The 21015-nt window shown below is 36.1% G+C and overlaps 1 protein-coding gene across 17 annotated transcripts in view; it reads right to left on the reverse strand.

Annotated features, from left to right (window-relative positions):
- The window catches only part of STAU2 (staufen double-stranded RNA binding protein 2), a 330295-nt gene that overhangs the window by 72977 nt on the left and 236303 nt on the right, over nucleotides 1–21015 (reverse strand). The window lies entirely within an intron of this gene.

Consider the following 21015-nt stretch of genomic DNA (forward strand, 5'->3'; position numbering starts at 1 on the left):
AGTAATTGCTGAGAAACAAAAATTACAGAAGTAGAATATCCCAGAAGATGGGCTGTAAACCACAGAAGTAGGGAATAACTGGCCAGAAGTGAAATCTATCTTTGTCCAAGACCAGGAGTGGATGGAGATTGGTACTGTCATGGATAGCTCTGTAGCTAGGGCTCCAGGCCTTTATTTTATTTGTCCTTATTTTCTCAGAGAATGAAGAGGTGAGGTTTTTGCTGAGAGTTCTAATTAAACAATATGTCTACTATTAGATGTGATTCAAAAAAAGCTAAGACCCATTCTTTGCTAGTCTATCAATCTAGCTAATGTGATCTAGCATATATTTAGTTGCTTAATAAACAAATTAAAAAAGGCTTTAACCATTCCTATAGTTAAATCATTTCAGATATTGGGTTACATGTTATAAAGTGGGAAATCTTTAGCAAAATATACTAATTTCTGCCAGTGGGATTCATAGAAAGTATTGTTGGGGGGAAACTGTGTAGCTCAGTGGTTGAGTGCCAGCTTCCCACATAAAAGGTTCTGGATTTAATCTCCAGCTCCTGTACCTCAAAAGAAAAAAAGGATTGTTGGTCTTCTGCTTCTCATCATTGATGCAAATTTAATAACAAAAGTTTGAAAACAAGATTTCCAATAAATGGTTTAGTTATAATATAAATTATAAAAATAACTGGATGATCTTGGTGGCCACAATAAGAGGTCGATATTATATATAAGACCATGAAAAAACAGCCTGGTATAGCTCATCTTACTATGTTCAAATGTTTAGAAAACTAGGAAACTAGTGACATGACCAATGTCTTTTATTATTTTTTAGCTGTGAATATAAAGAGATACACAAATAATATGCAACAAATGTCCCCTTAAAATATAAAGGAATTTGCACAGTTTTCTCATATTCCACTATACAAAGAAGCAGATAGTTAAAGGCTAAAATCCTTAGGTTCTCCAGTGATGCATTAACTAAACCAAAAAGACAACTTTACTCATTTCAGAAGGTTTTATTATAACGACAATCTTCGAAGCCAAACACAAAAGATTCTACTATGCTTAGACTTTAAAACATAAACAACCAATTTAATGCATCGCTAATGATGTACAATAGATGCCTTTTTGTAGTACGAATTCAAATAAGAACTGATGTAATCTGCTAAATACTTCAAAGTAACTAATTTGGTAATAAGAAAACACTTCCTTTGTGCAAACTTTCCTACTTAAAAAAATTGCAGAAACCCTCTCAGTTGGATATTTAGTAAAAGTAATGAAACATCCTTAAAATGCTATTTCATAAGAAATAGAAAACGAAGTACTTTAGGTCTTCAAAATTTACCTTGAGTAACATAAGGCTTTTAAATGGAAATAGACCTCTATACAAAGAAAACAGATATTAAGGACAAAGTACAATCTATTTTAGAATTGTGTATTTATACTCAATGTCTTAAAATTTTAAATATCTAGTATATTTATCACTATTATGGTTATATACACCGTAAAACACACCAAGTCCTTATCTATGAAAGTCTACCAGAACAAAATCTCACTTCTCTGTGAATCTTCCCCATCATGTGTAACACTTCTCAGAACTTTAATTCTAAAGTTGCAAAAGCCTAGGTCAGAGTTTCCTGAGCATATTCTGTGACTATGGTCAAAATGTTCCAGGGAAAGAATATTCTACTTCTTTCTGCCTGTGTTCTCCCTTAACTATCATGGAATCCACAGTTCGAGCCTTAAAGGAATAAAAAAAAGTACAAAATTCAACAAGTATTTCACAAAACATGTTTAATAAGATTATTGTTCTTTGGCCTGGTCCATTTGCCAATTTGTCTTTTGGCCTACACATGTCAACCAAAATATAAATGCAAATTAAGACTTTTTCAACTATCTGTGATTTTTTTTCTCCAGGAGCAGCTAATCCTGGGGAAAGAACCTATTATTCCACAAGGGAACAAGAAAGAAGTCATTTCCATTTCTTTGGCCATTGTGGGGGTTATCTAGAAAAGGCACACAAGGGGATGCTTCTTGGGGTTCCTTTCAATGATATTTGAAAGACCTAGGAACTTGGGGAACGGAGTAGCTCAGTGGTTGAGTGCCTGCTTCCCATGGATGAGGTCCTGGGTTCAATTCCTAGCACCTCCTCAAACACATACACACACACACACCTTAGGATCTAATGAATTAATTTATGAAAAATATATTCTTAAAATTGGAGTTCTTTTGTAAAGCTGGTAATGAAGGGGCAGAACCAATACCCATGATGATATTAGGATTTTTCTTTACTGAGTAATATTTTAGGGCACATGTTTCCAATTAAAGAAAGAACTAAATGGTTTAAGCCATGTAATAATAAATGATATCAATAGGGTATCATTATATTGTTTATTCTACTGAATTTTAGAAAGACCAGAAAAAAGATATTTCTCAGATTAGTTTTCTAAATTATTTATCACTTAAGATAACTGTATATCTTAAACCCACTGAATGGAATCCAAATTCTTTGTCCAGACAGCCAAGACACTTCACAGTCTTTTACCTGTCATTCTAGTCTTTTTTTTTTTTTCCAAGATTTTTAAATTTATTTTTCTCTCCTCCCTCCCCCAGTTGTCTGCTCTGGGTCCATTCGCTGTGTGTTCATTCTAGTCTTTCTCCCACTAATATCCAGAGGCCACCACTATACTTCAATAAAAGATCCTGCCAATTAAATGAGCTTTGCTTATCCCCCTCAGTGCCTGGGCTCATGCTAGTCCCACTACTAAAGAATGCCTTTTCCCCTCCATTTTCTAGAGTGACACATGGTTCATCCTTCAAAGGCCACTTTCTGCACATTTCCCTAGTCAAAATCATCCCTGCCTTGTTCCTAGAATTCCTTAAACATTTTGCTTACATTTTTCGTAGGCCAGTCATCTTTCATTTGCCTTACAGATCTTTTTCTTATCACAGTGATCAATTCCTAGGGGCGGCACCCATTTCTTACGCACATCTTTAGATCTGCATGCCAACATCTGTCACACTGCTTTGCATGCAGCAGGCATTCTATAAAGGTTTACTGAATTAATTAATTTTTATGTAATCATAATAGTTTATTCTGGATGTATTCTTATTTGAGCTGTCACAGTAGAAACCATTGGCAAAAATTGTTACTGTCTATAACCTCCTTTCAGAAATGATAAATCTTCAATTTAGTAATTCAATTGGAGGTAAGACTAGAGACTGGCCTCATTCATAAAATGAGACAGTGGAAGTCCATAACAACACTAATGCCAGGACTAAGCATAGGCCCTGAATGACAGGTTTTCCTAGTACCTGTGAACAACATACACTATATATCAAAGTATACCTGGAAGACATCATATAGCACAAAATATAAACGGATACATGGTACACTGAAGTACTTTATGACGAAGTTTTGCTTCACTGCCCTAGTGAAGTGGTCAAATTTTAAACCTCCCAAATCAATGAGGCTTAAAGTAATAGCAAGGATCATTTCCTGGGATGACATAAGAGTCTTAACTCATCATCTATACAAATTCAGAAACCTGTAATAGAATTAATAGAGTTTCTTTCACACAATTAATCTAAGCAGTGAATCACAATTTGAAAATTAGTCATCCAAAAATAAAAATAAAAACCGCCAAAACACCTTGCCTCTTGTTTAAAAAGCTAAGTACTTTTTTTTTCTTTTAGCACGTAGAGATACTAAATAAATACTCGTTGAAGAGATGAATTAGAGACTGTTTCTTTATTAGAATATTAAATAAAAACATTTGATAGGTGATGCAGGCTCATATCTGAGCATGTCTTTTAGAGGAAGAAACTGAAAATCTGTCTCTTGGCTGAGATGTGAAAAATGTTTCCCTGGACTTTATACCATTCTGCTTTTGTAGGACAACAGCACCAGGGAAACTGTACTGCTTTTTAACGGTCTTGGCCTGGGCTTAAAAACTGTAGGGATGTAATCAGTTTCTACGTGAAAAAATTAGTAATAGTCTGTTGCCTTTTCAAAGATAGCTGGAGACAAAAGGACAAAATAAAAGACATACCAAAAAAAAAAAAAGTAAAATACTCCTAAGAGAAGAGAAATCACTAATATTGTTATGATTAATAATAAAAGTGGATCATTATTTGGGAACCCTTTAATAAAGGAAAGCTGTGGATAATATACTTTGAACATGCTATTTTTGTCTGAGACTCCTTTTAAGCATATTCCAAGTCCCATGCAATTAAATAATACAAAAAACATTTTATATTCATGAAACCCTAGAAGGAAAAACAACATAGTGACAAACACTAGTTTAAAAATGACTTCTGATAGCTCCTTACTGGTTCTACCAAATACAGTAGGTTACCGAAAATACAGTTGATAATTTAGCTTCGGTTCTTCAATACTTAGCATATCCTAAGGGCTCTAGGGACAATGCTGTGAATGAGCACAGTAATTTTCACTTATGTAAAAGAATACCAAATGTCCCCAAACATAAACCAAAATTCAACACAAGGTATAGCTTCACCTTATTTTCTCTATTTTACAAGAGACCTTAGGTATCAAATAGAATGTATATATTACTACAAATGTAGATTGTGCTTAAGCTTTATAAAGGTATAGTTTGAAGGATGCCTTACTTAGGAAGAAGTGATCAAAGCAAAAGAGCCCTTATATGCTGTCCCTTTCTGGCAGCTTACTTTTGCCACCTAGTGGGGGAGGCAGTTGCATAGTCAAGTTTTGTGTTTTGTATAAGGATTTTCTCCTTAAAAACACCTTAGAGATCAGCTTCTTAATAAAAAATTGACATTCTTTTTTTCACACTGAGGATTTTAGATAGAATTTATTAAAATAACATTAATAATTTCTCCAAACTGGGCTGTTCAATGTCTATTAGTTTTCTTCCAAGCAATTAGCTTTCATGACAACGATTAACTTAGAACATTCTAGGTAAAATGAAATCTTTTTGTATAAACTTATAACTTGTAATTCTTTGGGGGAAAAGAAGTAACCATTTCCTTATTTCCAATCTTTCTCCACCCCCTTTGTAAGTTTCTCACAATGTCATGGTTTGGATCATTCCTCTGGGTTTTGTTTTTTTTATACTTACTTGGAGACCAAATCTACATCTTCATCTCTAATTCTTTTTTATTGCTCTAATCTCAAATCTTCAGTTATCTACTGAATATCATTCCTGGACCTCAAATTTAATATGTCTAAACCTAATTCATCATCCTCCAAGAGAATCAAGGAAGGGGCTTTCCTTCTGAGCCATGTGGCTAGCTTAATCAGAGCTAGAGTGCAGCCCAGGGTTGAAAATGGCAGAATAGATTTTTTTTAAAAGTATGTAAAAACTAATGAAACAAGTTAAGCAAGGGGAATAATCAGAAGTTGGGGTCAGTTTATTGGGCTGGGTTATAGGAAACAATGATCAAGTGTTAGGGTGGAGCAATAATAATTAACAGGAATTGAGGTCAGGAACATAGGAAATTTGAGGCAGGTCACAAAGCTAAAGCTAAGAAAATTGGAAATAAGGGGCAAGAGGGGTTGGAGAAAGTGCCCCAGCTCAAGTCCTTTTGCTTGAGATACATGCAAGTGTCAAGAGGGCTGAGCAGCAGCAGAGATGCAGAAATCATGGGCCTAGAAAATCATGGTGATATGTTTTTCCACTCTACCTTCCTCCAAAATTTAACAATGCCACCATCCCCCATGGAAAGTCTGCTTGAGAGTCCCTTGAGGATTTTAATCCAAATAAATTACTGCTTACTAAAATTTCCATTATCACAAATGGTCTCTGAGGTTCTGAAGCTTAAGCTATTTTTAAACAGCTTTTTGAGGTATAATTTGTATACCATAAAATTCAGTGTAATTTTAGTAACTTGATAAAGTTGTACGAACATCTCCACAATCTAGTCTTAGAACATTTCCAGCACTGCAAAAATTCCCTATTGTCCATTTGCAGTCAAACCCTGCTCCCGTTCCCAGCCCAAGGCAACCGCTGATCTGCTTTCTGTCTCTATAGATAAATTGCCTTTTCTGGATATTTCATATGTAAAAAATCATGCAATATGAGGCCCCATGTGTCTGGCATTGTTCATGTTAAGTTTCTGAGGTTCATCCATGTTGTAGCATGTATCCATAATTCATTCCTTTTTATTGCTAAATAGTATTTCATGTTATGGATATACCATGTTTATCCATTCACCAGGTGGTGAACATTCAGATGGCTTCCACTTCTTTGCTGTTATGAATAACACTGCTATGAATATTCACATACAAGTCTTTATGTGAACATACGTTAATTTTTTCTTGGGTAGATACCAAGGTGTACAATTGCTAGATCATATGGTAAATTATGTCTAATTTTTAAGGTTTTAAGAAACCGCCAAATCATTTTCTAAAGAGGGTGCACAATTTTATATTGCCACCAGCAATCCATGAGGTTTCCAATTTCTCCATATCCTCACCAACATTTACTATTTTCTACCTTTTTAAGTAGAGCCACCTTAGAGGGAGTAAAGTGGTATCTCATTGTGGTTTTATTTTGCATTTCCCTGATGGCTAATGATGTTGGGCATCTTTTCAAGTGCTTATTAGCCACTCATGTGTTTTCTTTAGTGAAAAGTCCATTCACATCATTTATCTATTTTTAATCAGGTTGCCTTCTAATTAATGTATTATGAGTTCTTTACAGAGCCTTGGAGACAAGTCATTTACCAGATAAATAATTTATAAATATTTCCCCCTAGACAGTGGTTTGTCTTTGCATCTTCTTAATGGTGTCTTTAGAAGCACAAAGCTATTACATTTTGATGAAGTCCAATTTATCATTTTTTTCTTTTATGAATCATGCTATTGGTGGTGTATTTGAGAATTATTTGCCTAACCCAAGGTGATGGAAATCTTCTCCCATGTGTTGTTTCAAAAGTTTTATAGTTTGGGATTTTACATTTAAGTCTATTACCATTTTGAGTTAAATTTTGTATAAGATAGGAGATAAGAGTCTAAATTAATCTTTTTTCATTAGGTATCTAATTTTCCCAGTGTCATTTGTTAAAAACACCATCTTTCCCCCATTGAATTTCCTTGGCATCTCTGTTGAAAACTGAATTTGTAAATATAAAGGTTTATTTCTGGACTCTAAATTCTGCTCCACTGATCAACATATCTATCCTATATGCCATTAACTTGATAATGTAGCTTGACTGTAAACTTGAAATCAAATATTGTAATAACCCCAATTTTAATCTTCTTTTACAAAACTGTTTTAGCAATTTGGACTCTTTGTAGTCGTCCCCTCCGCCCCCCCCCCCCCCCCCCCCCGTTGTCTGGTTGTCTGCTTTCTGTGTCCATTTGCTGTGTGGTCTTCTGTGACCGCCTCTATCCTTACCAGCGGCACCAGGAATCTGTGTTTCTTTCTGTTGCGTCACCTTGTTGTGTCAGCTCTCTGTGTGCGGCACCACTCTTGGGCAGGCTGCACTTTCTTTCGTGCTGGGTGGCTCTCCTTATGGGGCGCACTGCTTGCATGTGGGGCTCCCCTATGCAGGGGACACCCTGCGTGGCACGGCACTCCTTGCATGCATCAGCTCCACATGGGTCAAGGAGGCCCGGGATTTGAACCATGGACCTCCCATGCGGTAGGTGGACACCCTATCCATTGGGCCAAGTCCACTTCCCGCCGCTGGGATTTTGATAGGGCTTTTCATAGATGCTCTTTATCAATTTAAGGTAGTTCCTTTCTATTCCTATACTGATAAGAATTTTTAATAAAGAATGGCTGTTGGTTGTGTCAAATGCTCTTCCTGTGTTTACTATGAGCATCATGTGGTTTTTCTCCTTCATTAATATGGTGTGAATATTATTATTCAGATGGTAAATCAGCCTTGATCATGTTTCTTTTTTTATACGTTGCTTGCTGCTCTCCCAAGGTTTCTAAGGCTTTGTTCACATTGTTCAGTCCTCCTACTGAATTTCTTATTTCAGTTATTGTACTTTTTATTGCCAGAATTGCTAGCCAGCCTTTTAAAAATAATTTCTATCTCGTTATTGAGATTCTGTATTTGTTGAGTCATTGCTATACTTTCCCTTAATTCTTTTTTATTTTTATTTCTTTTTTACCCCTCCCCCTTTGTTGTCTGCTCTCTGTCCATTTGCTGTGTGTTCTTTCGTGTCTGCTTGTCTTCTTTTTAGGTAGCACCATGAATCAATCCTGGGACCTTCTGAAGTGGGAGAGAGGTGCTCAATGTCTTGCAACACCTCAGTTCCCTGGTCCGCTGCATCTCTTACTGTCGCTCCTCTGTATCTCTTTTTGTTGCATCATCTTGCTGTGCCAGCTCTCCACTCAGGCCAGCTTGCTGCACTGGCCAACACTCCACGTGGGCCAGCCTGTCACACGGGCCAGCTTGATTTCACCAGGAGGCCCTGGGAACTGAACCCTGGACCTCCCATATGGTAGTTGTGAGCCCAATTGCTTGAGCCACATCTGCTTCCCTCCCTTAATTCTTTAAACATGGTTTCCTTTACTTACTTGAACATATTTATAAGAGCTATTTTGAAGTCTTTTTCTGCTAAGTTTGATATCTGGGTCCACTCAAAAATAGTTTCCAATGACTTCTTCCCCCCCCCCCCCCCCCCGAGTATCCGAGTATGGGTTACTCTTTTTTTCTTTGCATTTCTTGTAAATTTTTTGCAGTAACTCTGGATTTTTATCCCTCTTGATAGTTGCTGTTGCTGTGCCCTTCCTTCTTCCTTTCTTTCCTCCCTTCCTTCCTCCCTCATTCCCTCCCTCCTTTCCTTTCTTTCTTTTCCTCCCTCCCTCCTTTCCTTCCTTTCTATTAATGTGCCTGGACTAAATCTGTGGAATTCACAGCATGTGGCTGTTCATGCCACTACTCAGTCTTTTAAAAATTTATTCTTGTTTTTATTTTTACGCCTGGCTTCCTAGGGGTCACCCCTGTGTCTGCATACCTTAGAGGCTTGCCAATGAATGACCAGTTGTGTTCAAACACACTAGGTCAGGAAAGCTTCTATGCTCTGCCAATGGATCTGTTTTGGGGTTAGGGTACACATTCAAAGTTCAGGCAGTGTTCAAGTCTGCCTAGCTTTTACTGTCTGCTGGGCCCTCTCACATGTCCTCTACATATGTGCAGAATTTCACAGTCAGCCAGGGATTTGTAGATCACTCAAGCCCTCCCTTCAACCCTCCCTGGTCTCTCCTGCATGTGTGTGCAGTCAGGAACATGTAGTGAGTTTATTCAGGCCTCCTATCACTGTGCTGTTTCCAGATCCTCCTGTTAAATTTCTGGCTAGGCTGCTGGTCCATTGCCGGCCCCAGCCAAGACTGTAATTTCAGGATCACTGAACCATTAGCCTTTTCCATTTCCTTGCCACCAAGATATCTACCATTATTCACAATGCCACTAGACATGGGGTTTTTCACATTCCACTTCAAACAAACCAGGTCTCTCCTCAAGTGAAACTCTCATGGCTTTCCTTGCCCTTGTAGAAGCACTGTGCTGACTGAGCAGTAGGTGGGGGATAAGGGCAGCCCAAGGCAGGAACACAACAGGCTTGTACTTTTATTATCTGAAGTCCAGTGGTTTAACCCATGAATAAATGCTTTTCAATTTGTTGCATACTTTTGGTCAATTTCCAGAATCCTGAAATCATTGTTTTTGACCAATTTGCCTAGTTTTATTGTTGCTTTCTGGAAAGAGGATTTGCCAGTCTCTCACTTTTCCATATAGGTAGTCTGCCTTTAAAGCTATTTTTAATTGCTCTTTTTCTTTCTTCCATACACAGCAGGTCACAAGCCTGCTGATTCTTTTTCTGCAATGTCTCTCTGCTATATATATAATAGCTCTTTTCCTTGCTATTTTCAGAGTCAGAGCAATCAAAGCAACAAGTACCCATTCTTGACTTACCATCACAATCAGTCCTGTATCTGGCTACCAGATTGATCTTACAGACACCAGTATAATCATTTCCCTTGCTCTAGAATGAAGAATGATTCTTTACTGCAGAGGGCATAAAAAGCATACTATTCAGTCTATCATTCAAGCATGTATTCAACTGTCCCTGACCTCATGCAACATTCATTCCTGGGACTCTCAACAATTTGTTTTTCTTCTCCCACATATTTCTTTCCAATTTCTATGTTTCTGTCTTTCCTCATGTTGTTTCCCCTACCTGGAATGTCCTTATACTTTCTCTTTCAATTTCTGGTCCATCAACTCCTAAAAGATTAATCAAGTGAATTATTCTGCTCTTGATCATTCCTATACTCTACAGCCTTTATAGATATTATTATTATATACAGAATTATTGTATCAATTTTCTGTATGCATTTTTTTGTTTCTCCAGTGTTTAATTACATTAAATTCGAGGGCTCTGTTACTTCTTAGCATCTAATACCATGGAGCAAAACAGCTAGAGCTTAGCACGACAGTTGAATGAAGGAACTAAAGTGCTTTTTGATCAGTTGGCTATAGATGTGCCAGGGGCTATTTCTGAACACTCAATTTAGTTCCATTGGTCACTCTGTCTGTTCTTGTGTCAATATCATGCAGTTTTGACCACTGTAGTTTGTACTATGCTTTTTTTTTTTCTTTAGGAGGTACTGGGGATCAAACCCACGACCTCGTACATGGAAGCAGGCACTCAACCACTTGAACTACATCCACTCCACTGTAATATGCTTTAAAGCCAGATAGTGTGAGTCCTTCAACTTCATTCTTCTATTTCAAGATGTTTTTGGCTATTTGGGGACCCTTACTCTTCCAAATAAATTTGATAATTGGCTTTTCCATTTCCATAAAATAGGCTGGAATTTTTATTGAGACTGCATTGAATCTGCAAATCAATTTTGGTGGAACTGACATCTTAATGATATTTAGTCTCCAATCCATGAATGTGGAAAGTTCTTCCACTTATTTAGGTCTTCTTTGATTTCTTTAAGCAATGTTATGTAGTTTTCTGTGTACAAATCCTTTATATCCATAGTTAAATTTATCCCTAGATATTTGATTCTTTTAGATGCTATTGTAAATGGAATTTTTTCTTGATTTCCTCCTCAGATTACTCATTCTTAGTGTACAGAAACACTGATAATTTTTGCATGTTGATCTTCTATCCTCCCACTTTGCTGAACTCACTTACTAGCTCTAGTAGCTTTCTTACAGATTTTTCAGGACTTTCTATATATAGGATCACGTCATATGCAAATAAAGTTTTATTTTTTCCTTTCCAATTTGGATGCATTTTTAAAATTAATTAATTTGCCTAACTGGTTTAGCAAGAACTTTTACCCACAATGTTGAATAAGAGTGGTGACAGTGGGCATCCTTGTCTAAGAGACATTTTTACCACTGCCTTGCCCTTGTTAATTTCATAGATGTTAAATATTTGAGGGTTTAAAAAAATGCCTTCAAATTCCTTCTGCCATAAGACACAAAAGCGAAGCCAATTAACTAAAGGGTATCAAAAAAGTATCTCATCTGAAAAGGCATAGCTTGCCAACTGAGAAACAAAGAAACCAGGCTAAATAACTATCATCAATGAAAGAATAAAATTGACAAGTTTGAAAAATGTCAAAAAAGGTTTGTCAAAAAAGGAATTTTGAAAATGGGGAAAGGCATGTGTCAACTGAAGGTGTACTGCTAAGGGAGAGAAGGTTACTGTTTTTCACCTTTAAATAGTGCAATAAATCATACTAAACACCATAATTTGTGTTTACAAGGAAGCTAATACTTTCTAGGTTGTAAAACTGACCTCCAGTGGGCAATAACGCTCTCAAATCTGTGGCCAAGGGAACTATATTCCATTGATCGTCACTTTTAAAAAGTCTATATAAGCAACAGTTTTCCACTATAACTTTCACATCCATTTAGCCAATTACACACATATGGTATTTATTGTTTTAATAATATATCTAGTTATGATTCATTAATGTGAACTGTTAACTCGTAAAGGATTTTAGAAATTTCCCCCAACAATCTTCAAATCAACATCAAATATACAGACATACAGAATAGTAGAATAATAAATTCCTACTTTACTATTTTAAGTTTAAAGGGGACATTAAGAATTAGTACACTGAAATTTAAAAAATAAGGAACTACTGATATGGAGCATGTATACAGGTTTAAAAGTGAATAAAACTTATTAAAAAGAAAATGTAGAAAATACTTTTGGATTCTATTTATAGTTTGTCTCCTATAAGAACATAAACATAAAATTTTCTTCAAAGAGATAATGTGTTGTGAAACATTGAGCTATAGGTAAACTGAAGTACAGATTAAATAACTATACCAAAAATCTTTTTAGTGTTGTTAGGGAAAAGTTTGTTTTTTTTTAAACCCAAAATTTCACACTTTCTGCTGATTAAAATAGCTGTTATTCATCATTTCGGGAAAAACAGTGGGGGAAAGAAAGCAATAAGTAAATTCGTGGGTTTTGACTATAGTCCAAAATTATTTTATGGCTCAAGTTAATAAGTCACTTGTGTGCACAATATCACTAGATATATGTAACCTCTTAGAAATGTGGTCATGCTGTACTAAGCATAAAAGAAATTATGAGTCAGTTATAAAATATATAATATTTATCTTCTATATTCATTCCCTTTCCCTATAACTCACTGTTGTTTCTGGAAACTGCTTACACATCACTATGGAAGATCACTATAGAAATAGCAGAATATTCCTTACTACTTTGAAAACAAAAGTCCAACTATAGTGTTTTTGAATGGAGTTTCAATAAGGAGACCAAAGTAACCTTTGCTACAGGCAAAACTTTTCTTCAATGTTCTGATGAATACTGATGAAGAAAGCCTACTCCCTTAGAAAGTAATACTGGTTTCTGCTAAAAAGTAAAAGATCCAAAATTCACAATAAAATCTAATTGTGCTAAAATTTGGGAACAATTTCTAGGAAACTGACTACTTTCCTAAAGAAAATGAACTTAGAATGACCATGTTTAAGGTAACATTTGATACAAAATTTAAAAGGTAAAAGCTTAATATTTCCTTCTAGTCCAAGGATAGGCACTTTTTCTGTAAAGAGCAAGAGAGTAAACATTTGAAGTTAACAAATATGAATCCATTTTTCCAAAAGGACCATTAAAATAGATGTGACTTTTTAATCTCTTTTAGCACTCTGTTTAATAAAAAGTAAACAAAAATTAAGATACATTTTGAATTTTGGCAGCTTAGGACCTACTAGAAGCTGCCAAGGGCAGTGACCATGCCCTTTCTCTCCACACCCCATGGCACTCAGCATTGGGCTGTATATGTAAAATAAGCAAAAGAGCTAAAATTCAAAACATAAACTGAATCTATATAATATAAAGAATTCCAGAGCTCTATTGCATTTACCTCTAGAATGATGACATAGGTCTGTTATTATGTAATGTAATGCAAGTATGTCTTTTACATTAATACAAAGTTTAATTTGTCTTAGGTAATTGTTGCTCAAACCTATGAAGTTCACACCTCTTTGGACTCTGAGGAATGTAGTCAAGAATGGCATTATTCAGTGAATGCCACATTGCAGAATACTAGATGCAGGAGACGGGCCCTGGATTTTGAAGAAGGTGATGTAGGACACAAAAGGAGGTACTTACATTTATGATGGGTTAGAGAAATTAAAGTTACAAATAGATCAGCAAAAGAAAATATGACAGATTCTTAAGGGCAGTGCATGAATTCAGAGTATGTGGTCAAAGGGAAATAACTCATTAATGATTTTTAAAGTTGGTTACATGTTGAAATATTCTAGCTATTGTGTGTTAAAATATATTAAAATTAATTTCACCTGCCTTTCTTAACACTTTAAAAATTAAATAGATCACACAGAATGTTACATTAAAAAAACATAAGAGGGTCCCATATAACCCACTCCTCACCCCCCATACCTGCCTTTTTTAAAAAACATGTGACTACTAGAAAATTAAAAATTATAAAGGCATTTAATTTCTTGTGTAGCAATCCTAGTGGTGAATTTCTTATCAACCATTTCATCCCAAGCATTTAAACTAGAAGTGATCTATTTTCTCTAGTCCTGAATTAGAGATGGACATGAGGCCAATCCAACCCAGGTCTCTAAGGTATGAGTTGGGAGATGGCTGGAGGAGTTCTTGAAAAAGATGTCTTTGCCTTGGACGTGGCTGTATTGCACATATGGTCATCTTTCCATGAGCCACAGGATGAAGCAGAGGATGGCAGAGCTAAGAAATGAGAATGACCTGAGGTCCTGCTGACATCATTGAGCTGCTATATCAACCAACCCAGGAGCTCACCCTTCCTCTGAACTTCCTGTTATGTGAGATAATAGGTTTCCTTATTATTTATGCCAGTATGAGTCAGGTTTGCTGTTACTTGGGGCCAAAAGCACCCTAGCTGAATTATTCCATCAGACTATAATTACCTTATGGGCAAAGGATCACAGGTACTCGCATTGAAGATCATCTAGTACTGTATACAGCTTACACTCAATCAATATATGACTGCTGTGAGAAAATATATTTGGGTAATGTGTGCGAAGGTGTTTTTTCTATTTTAGTTTTAAAATACTATGCAGGTGTAAGATGTTACGGCATAATTACTCAGGCAAAGAAAACTTTCAATTAATAAAAAAATTACCTATCAGCAGAATTTAATCAATCAAATAGAACAGAATACCCCTTAGATTTATAAACTGTTAATCACTTAATGGTTGGTCATTGAGAGGCCTGACTCAATCCTAATCAAAGAATACTTGTTGGGAACAACTCATCTTGGATTTACTAATCTGGGCATAAACTCTTTTTTATGATTAATACTTTATTCTTTTAGAGCTCAATTTACAATAATTTCAGAATCTGGATCCCACCCACACCCCAGGCATGAAGAAGTTACCTCAGCAACCTCAGGTACTCCCAGTGTGCAGGCATGGATGGGGGAGAGGAGGGGGGAGAGGAGAGGGGAGAGGAGAGGGGAGAGGAGGGGGGAGAGGAGGGGGGAGAGGAGAGGGGAGAGGAGAGGGAGGCCCTATCTGGCCCTTGGGCATTAGCTGAGATGTTATGGGCATAAATTCTTAAAGGCAATGTAGCAAGTGAAACAAGTACTCAAATGCCACTGTTTATACCTCAGGGATTAAGCAAAATTATGTATTCAGAGCCTAGTACAAAATCTGGAACATAATAAACACACAATAAATTTAGTTCCTGTTTTCCCCCTTCTAGAATGGTTGATTCTATGATTCCAAGTAATATGCTAAATCTGCATTGTCATGTACTCTATATGATAATCTTACTTAATGCTGACTAGATGACAGAAAGTACTAATATCCATACATTATACTTTCTTGGCTAGTTAGTGCTTGGAAGGTTAGCTGGCTTATTATTTCGTTCTTTTATTTATATGAAGTAAGTGAATTCTAGAGCTAACTTGAACAAAATAATGTAGGGAGTGATAAAACTATAATTAGAAATTAAGTTCTATTTTTATTAACCTATACCTACTTTCTAGGCCCCATCAATCCTGGTGAGATTAATGATGTAGTCTGAATGAAAAGAAATGAAAGGAAAATATAAACAGAATGCAGACAGTTTATGACAGTTTATGAGTTGCAACTATAAGGTGACTACATCCATTTAAAGAGATAGAGAGGAAGTGGTACTAAGTTACATCTAAAAATGATGAAGACAGATGAAGAAAGGGTGTCAGGTCATTAGAAGAGAGTAAAGAATATTTGGTGAGTTATACTAAGCTAGAAGATTCCAAAACCCTTTCTGCAGTGCTAAGGTTCTGCTTTTATAAAATGTAAATTTAATTTCCAAATGAGATATCCTAAAAAATATTGAGCAAAACCCTCATTAGCTCAGTCTTACAAAAATTGTATTCTTTACTCAAATTATGAATAGGGATAATTGCTCTTCGTTGCGACCATTTGACCTACAAATCTAAAATTTCACAATATTATCAGCTCAATGAGGACTGACACTCTTAAATGTTATCATTGTGTGCTCCTGTATCTGGTGTACCTCTCATTTAACTGTCAACAAATGTTTTGCTGAAAAAAATCTGTAAATTTAAAGTATGTTTGTATTTTGAACAACTAAACATTCTAAACAAATGTCAATCTATAATACCAAAGGCATCTGTGGTGATGAATAAGGCAAGCACATGTACCACACTCTCATCAGACACCATGGGAACCTCCAGCCTGACCCACTGTCTAAGTGAGAATTCATACTTCTCAGATGGGAAACTCTAGGCTCCAGACTCTTTCTCCAAAGTCAGTCAGGGATGGGCTTAGACCTTTTTTGTTTTTTTTTTTTTTTGAAATAATAATTATTCCAGGATATCTAAAGCAGGCCTTAACTAGCCATTGGCATTCAGAGCTCTAAATTAGGATATGTGTTAAATTTAGTACATTTCAAGGTAGTTCCAACATACCCAAAGCACACAGAAAAGGAAAGGGGATATCATCCTCTCACATTTTCTTGGGGTTAATATGCCATAGGAATAACTGATAATGGGATAAATCTAGCATTTTTTAAGTTAGGTTTATTAAGGTATAATTCTACATACAGTAAAATGTACCCTTTTTAGTGCTCAGTTCTGGGAGTTTGACATATGCATACAATTGTGTTACCACCACCCCAATCAAGACACAGAACATTCCCCCAACCCCAAAATTTCCTCATGGCCCCGCCCCAACCCTGAAAACTGTCCATCTGTTTTGATCTCTATAGTTTTGCCTTTATTCAGAATGTCATATAAATGGAATGACACCATATGTAGTGTATTGAGTTGTTTTTCCTTCTCCCATCTAAACAACTGGCATTGTTGAAAGCGAAAAGAGCACTGAGACTAGAGCACAGTGAGTGAAGAGTAAAGTGAGAGGAACTGAAATTGGAAAGGTAGCCAGGGACCAAATCCCATAAGGGATTGTATGCTAGAGCAAAAATTTTGGATTTTAAAATAAATGTGATGGAAAGCCATTAAAAGGTTTTGAGAAGTTGAGTAATGTGATTTGTTTAACTTAGAAATCATTAATTTACTGTGTGAAAGACAGATCATCATGGAACAGGAGTGGAAAAGAGGAGGGCAGCTTTGCGGCTACTGCAGTCATCTGGGTTAAAAATGATGGTGACAAATAGAATGGTAACAATGGAGGTGGTGAAAAGTGGTCAGAGCAGAGATCCTGGAACAGGAGGTAGCATGGGAGAGACAGACAGAGGAGTCAAGGATGACTACCAGTGCTTGGCCTGAACAAGGTAATGGCAGTGCCATTTACTAGGCTGAGGAAAAGGAAAAGACGGGGTGGGAAGGTCTGGCAGGGAGTAGTGGAGAATCAGTAGTTTTAAACATTTGGATGTCATCAGCACATAGATGGTATTGCATCTTTTTCCTAACCATTTTGCCTATCTGTATTGACCCTTGATAGAGGAATTTCAATTGACAGTCCCTGTCCTGATACTCTTTAATATAGTAAGTGAATGCAGTGGATAATATGGGTTCCAAGAGTCAAATTTATAAAACTAAGAAGACAAGTTATAAAGGCTCAAGACTAGAGAGTTTTTCCGTTTTTCACCTTCATTTTCTACAGAGTTAAGAACGACCTCTGTTTCATAAGAAGAACCTCCTCTACAATTTACAAATAACTTTTTCCTCAAAATATTTATTCTATTTGTTCAGTCGCATTGGCTCAAAAGAATTAAGAATGGGAAAAAGTTTAAACTATTATAATTTTTCTTGCTTTAAAATGTTTTCTTACTCGTATTTACAAACTAACGGGTAAAAAAGCATTTAGTGGCCCTTTTCCATCTTCTGAGATCAACTTTACATTGTTGGTACGGTAGAGAAGATTTTGCTTAGCTACTCAGGATGATGACTGAGTAATGGCAATGCAACACAGAAAAGCCAGAGCGTATGGAGTGTACTCTGCGTTTCCTTTTCTCAGGGAACCCAATTATTCAAGTACCAAGGAGGAGCACTGATCATACCACTATTCCCACTTTGTACCTCTGAGGCCATGTTTCCTACTACAGGATAGTCATTCTGTCACAGTTCCATTCATTCATTCATTCATTCATCATGCATCTATTCAACCATTATTAATACATTTCCTGAGTCTCTTTTTTCATTTTAAAATTTCATGTAAATTTGTCATCTATAATGTAGTTGTATTAGCTTCAATATAAAAATATATTTACTTACCATTGAGTAAAAGTGACATTCCAGATAGGTGCGGTATAAGACCACTATGGACAGTTGTGCAGGTTTGTATTGCACACCTTAAGAGTAGGGGGGGTGCTATTCACACTGTGGCTATTGTGGATTTTTCTATTACAATGATTTTCTGTTGGATGGCAATAAGATGCCTTGAGAAAGGGGTGCTTTTTTCTGATTTGTGAAGGCACCATTATAGGCTAACAGCCTGAACTACCTTCCTCATTTTACAAACAAAGAAGGCAAGTTCCAATAAGGTGGAAAGACAAGGTCCCATCGTTAGTTCATGATAAAGGTGCGTTTGATCCCAGTCTCCACTCCCAGTCCAGTGGTCTTTTATAAGCAACATTCTACCTCTGCTAATGGTGGGGTGCTCTTCTCAGGTGTACTGATACCTGACCTTCGCAGGGTGAGTTATCACATGCTGCTCTGCTGTTTGTTTCTGCCATGAATGGGTAAGGAGATAGATACAGAGGTAGCTGTACTTCTTGCCAAATGTTAAAAAGGATGCAGTTGCTAGACAATAAGCTCCATGAGGGAAGGAACCATGTCTAACATTCTCATCATGCATCCTTAGCACCTATCATATAACTAAACTATAGTTTTATACAGTATGTTTATACAGTATGTTCATTTAAACATAATTCTCTTTGTAAGCTATCTTGGACCACATTTCCTCATTTCCACTCTTCTCTGCAGCTTGGGCACAGTTCAGTGACAAACCCCAAGAAACACTGGAGAGATCTCTAAGCTGCTTTCCAGACCAATATGTTGTTTATTATTGGTTGAGCTCATTCAACCAGAAGCAAGAAGCACTGTACTAGGTATGAAAGAACAATCAATTATAGAATCATAAAATGTTAGCATTGGAATGGATCTTGAAAGTCATTTAATCCAACTCCCTCATTTAGCATTCCAGGAAACAGAGTCTTAAAGAGGTAAGAAAATTCACCTAAGTTGCCACAAATAATTTATGTCATGCTTAATTCCTGAAATTCAAGACTTTATGACCACCAGATAAATACGCTTTCCTGAATACCACACTATCTCCCCGTCAATCAACAAATGATTAGTGGAAACTCACAAGTGATATATCATGGACTAGAGATATACACCCTTTCCAAATGTTTTCTGAATGTTGTTAGAGTTGGACAATGATAAGTCACATGTTTGAGAAGATACACTCTTGTGCTCTTTTGTTCTTTCCATGTAAGAAGCACTATTCAGATATAAGAAAAAAGATTAATCTGGCAAGACTATTAGAAGTACTCAAATCTATTAGGAAATGGATATGAAAGTGGGTTACAATTATTCTGTATGTGAATGGTTAATTTAAAAAGCATAGCGGGTTAGTAAACTGCATCTGTCTATTTACTCTGATGAAGAAATTCTATGACCTAGATCATTAGCTTAGTGTAATCTGATGATTATTTCATTGAAAGTATGTATTATCTTGTAAAAAGGACGTGTTTTCAAGCTATTTTCAAAACAAGCAAAGGAATTTGTTTATTAAGAAACATGCTTTTCAGATTTTTCAGCTTTATTGATCAGGAATAAAGCTTTAAAAGTAAAAGCAAGACAGGAGTTTCATTTCAACAATATCCCAAGCTATGGAACTAAGTTGATAGCTCTTAAGTCCACTCAGTCACTTTACACACATTCTATAATACTAAACTGTCTTCAAGAGAAACAAATGAGTACATTATAGTGAGACTCCAGTATGTCTACATTGTTTTGCCAACCCTTCTTCCCATATTTAACTGTTAAAAAGGAAAATAACTTGTAGGGCAATTCTTTCTTTCTTATAAGAGAAACCTATATTTAATAATGCACTGTAAACTAAAGTCTAAAACAACTTATATCTCCTGAGATGTCAATTCCTCAATGTATACAATTTTAATTTTTCAAAAGTCTACAAATGTCTAGGTATATAGCCAAAAGAAGTGGCAGCAGGGACTTGAATAGTACTTGTACACCAATGCTCATTACTCACAAGCCAAAAGGTGAAAGCAACCCAAGTGTCTATCAACAGTTGACTGGATAAACAAAATGTAATACATACATATATTGGAATATTATTTGGCCATAAAAAGAATGAAGTTCTGATTTGTGCTACAACACTAATGAACCTTAAAGGCATCATATTGAGCAAAATAAGCCAGACTCCAAAGATTACACAATCTCTTTTATGTGAATTAAGTAGAATATTCAAATTCATGAGTCAGAAACTAGAATATAGGTTACTAGGAGTGAGAGTAGGGAAAAATTTAATTGGTATAGAGTTTTTATTTGGGACGATGGACAAACTTGGTAATGGATGGTGTTGATGATAGTAAAACACTGAATGTAATTAATACCACTGAACTGTGTACTTGAAAGTGGTTATTAAAATGGTAAATCTTATGCTGTATACATGTTACCATAATTTAAAAAACAGAACAAAACATTGGAAAATGGTGTGTACGTAAGGGGTAGTGGGTACATGGGAACTCCGTATTTCCATGTGATTTTTTGGTAAACCTACAATTGCTATTAAAAAGGAAAAAAAAGTTTAACAAATGATGCTAGTGGATAATTTGTCAAGGAAAGCAAAGCTGTATGTATGCACATAGTTTTCATTTTGATCACCTTATTTCTTAGCTGGGCTGAAAGGTAGCAACATGGCAGTGCCGTGTTTTATACCAGGTCATGGTTGGCTTCAATGGAGCTTCCAATAGCATGGAAGGTCATCTGCACAGGGGCTAATGTCAGACAGGTCACAAACTCTTAGCCACATTGTCTATCACAGAAGTGAACCTATAATAGAATACACACAATC

This window comes from Dasypus novemcinctus, chromosome 14 (assembly GCF_030445035.2).
Source record: "Dasypus novemcinctus isolate mDasNov1 chromosome 14, mDasNov1.1.hap2, whole genome shotgun sequence".
In the NCBI taxonomy this organism is placed as follows: Eukaryota; Metazoa; Chordata; class Mammalia; order Cingulata; family Dasypodidae; genus Dasypus; species Dasypus novemcinctus.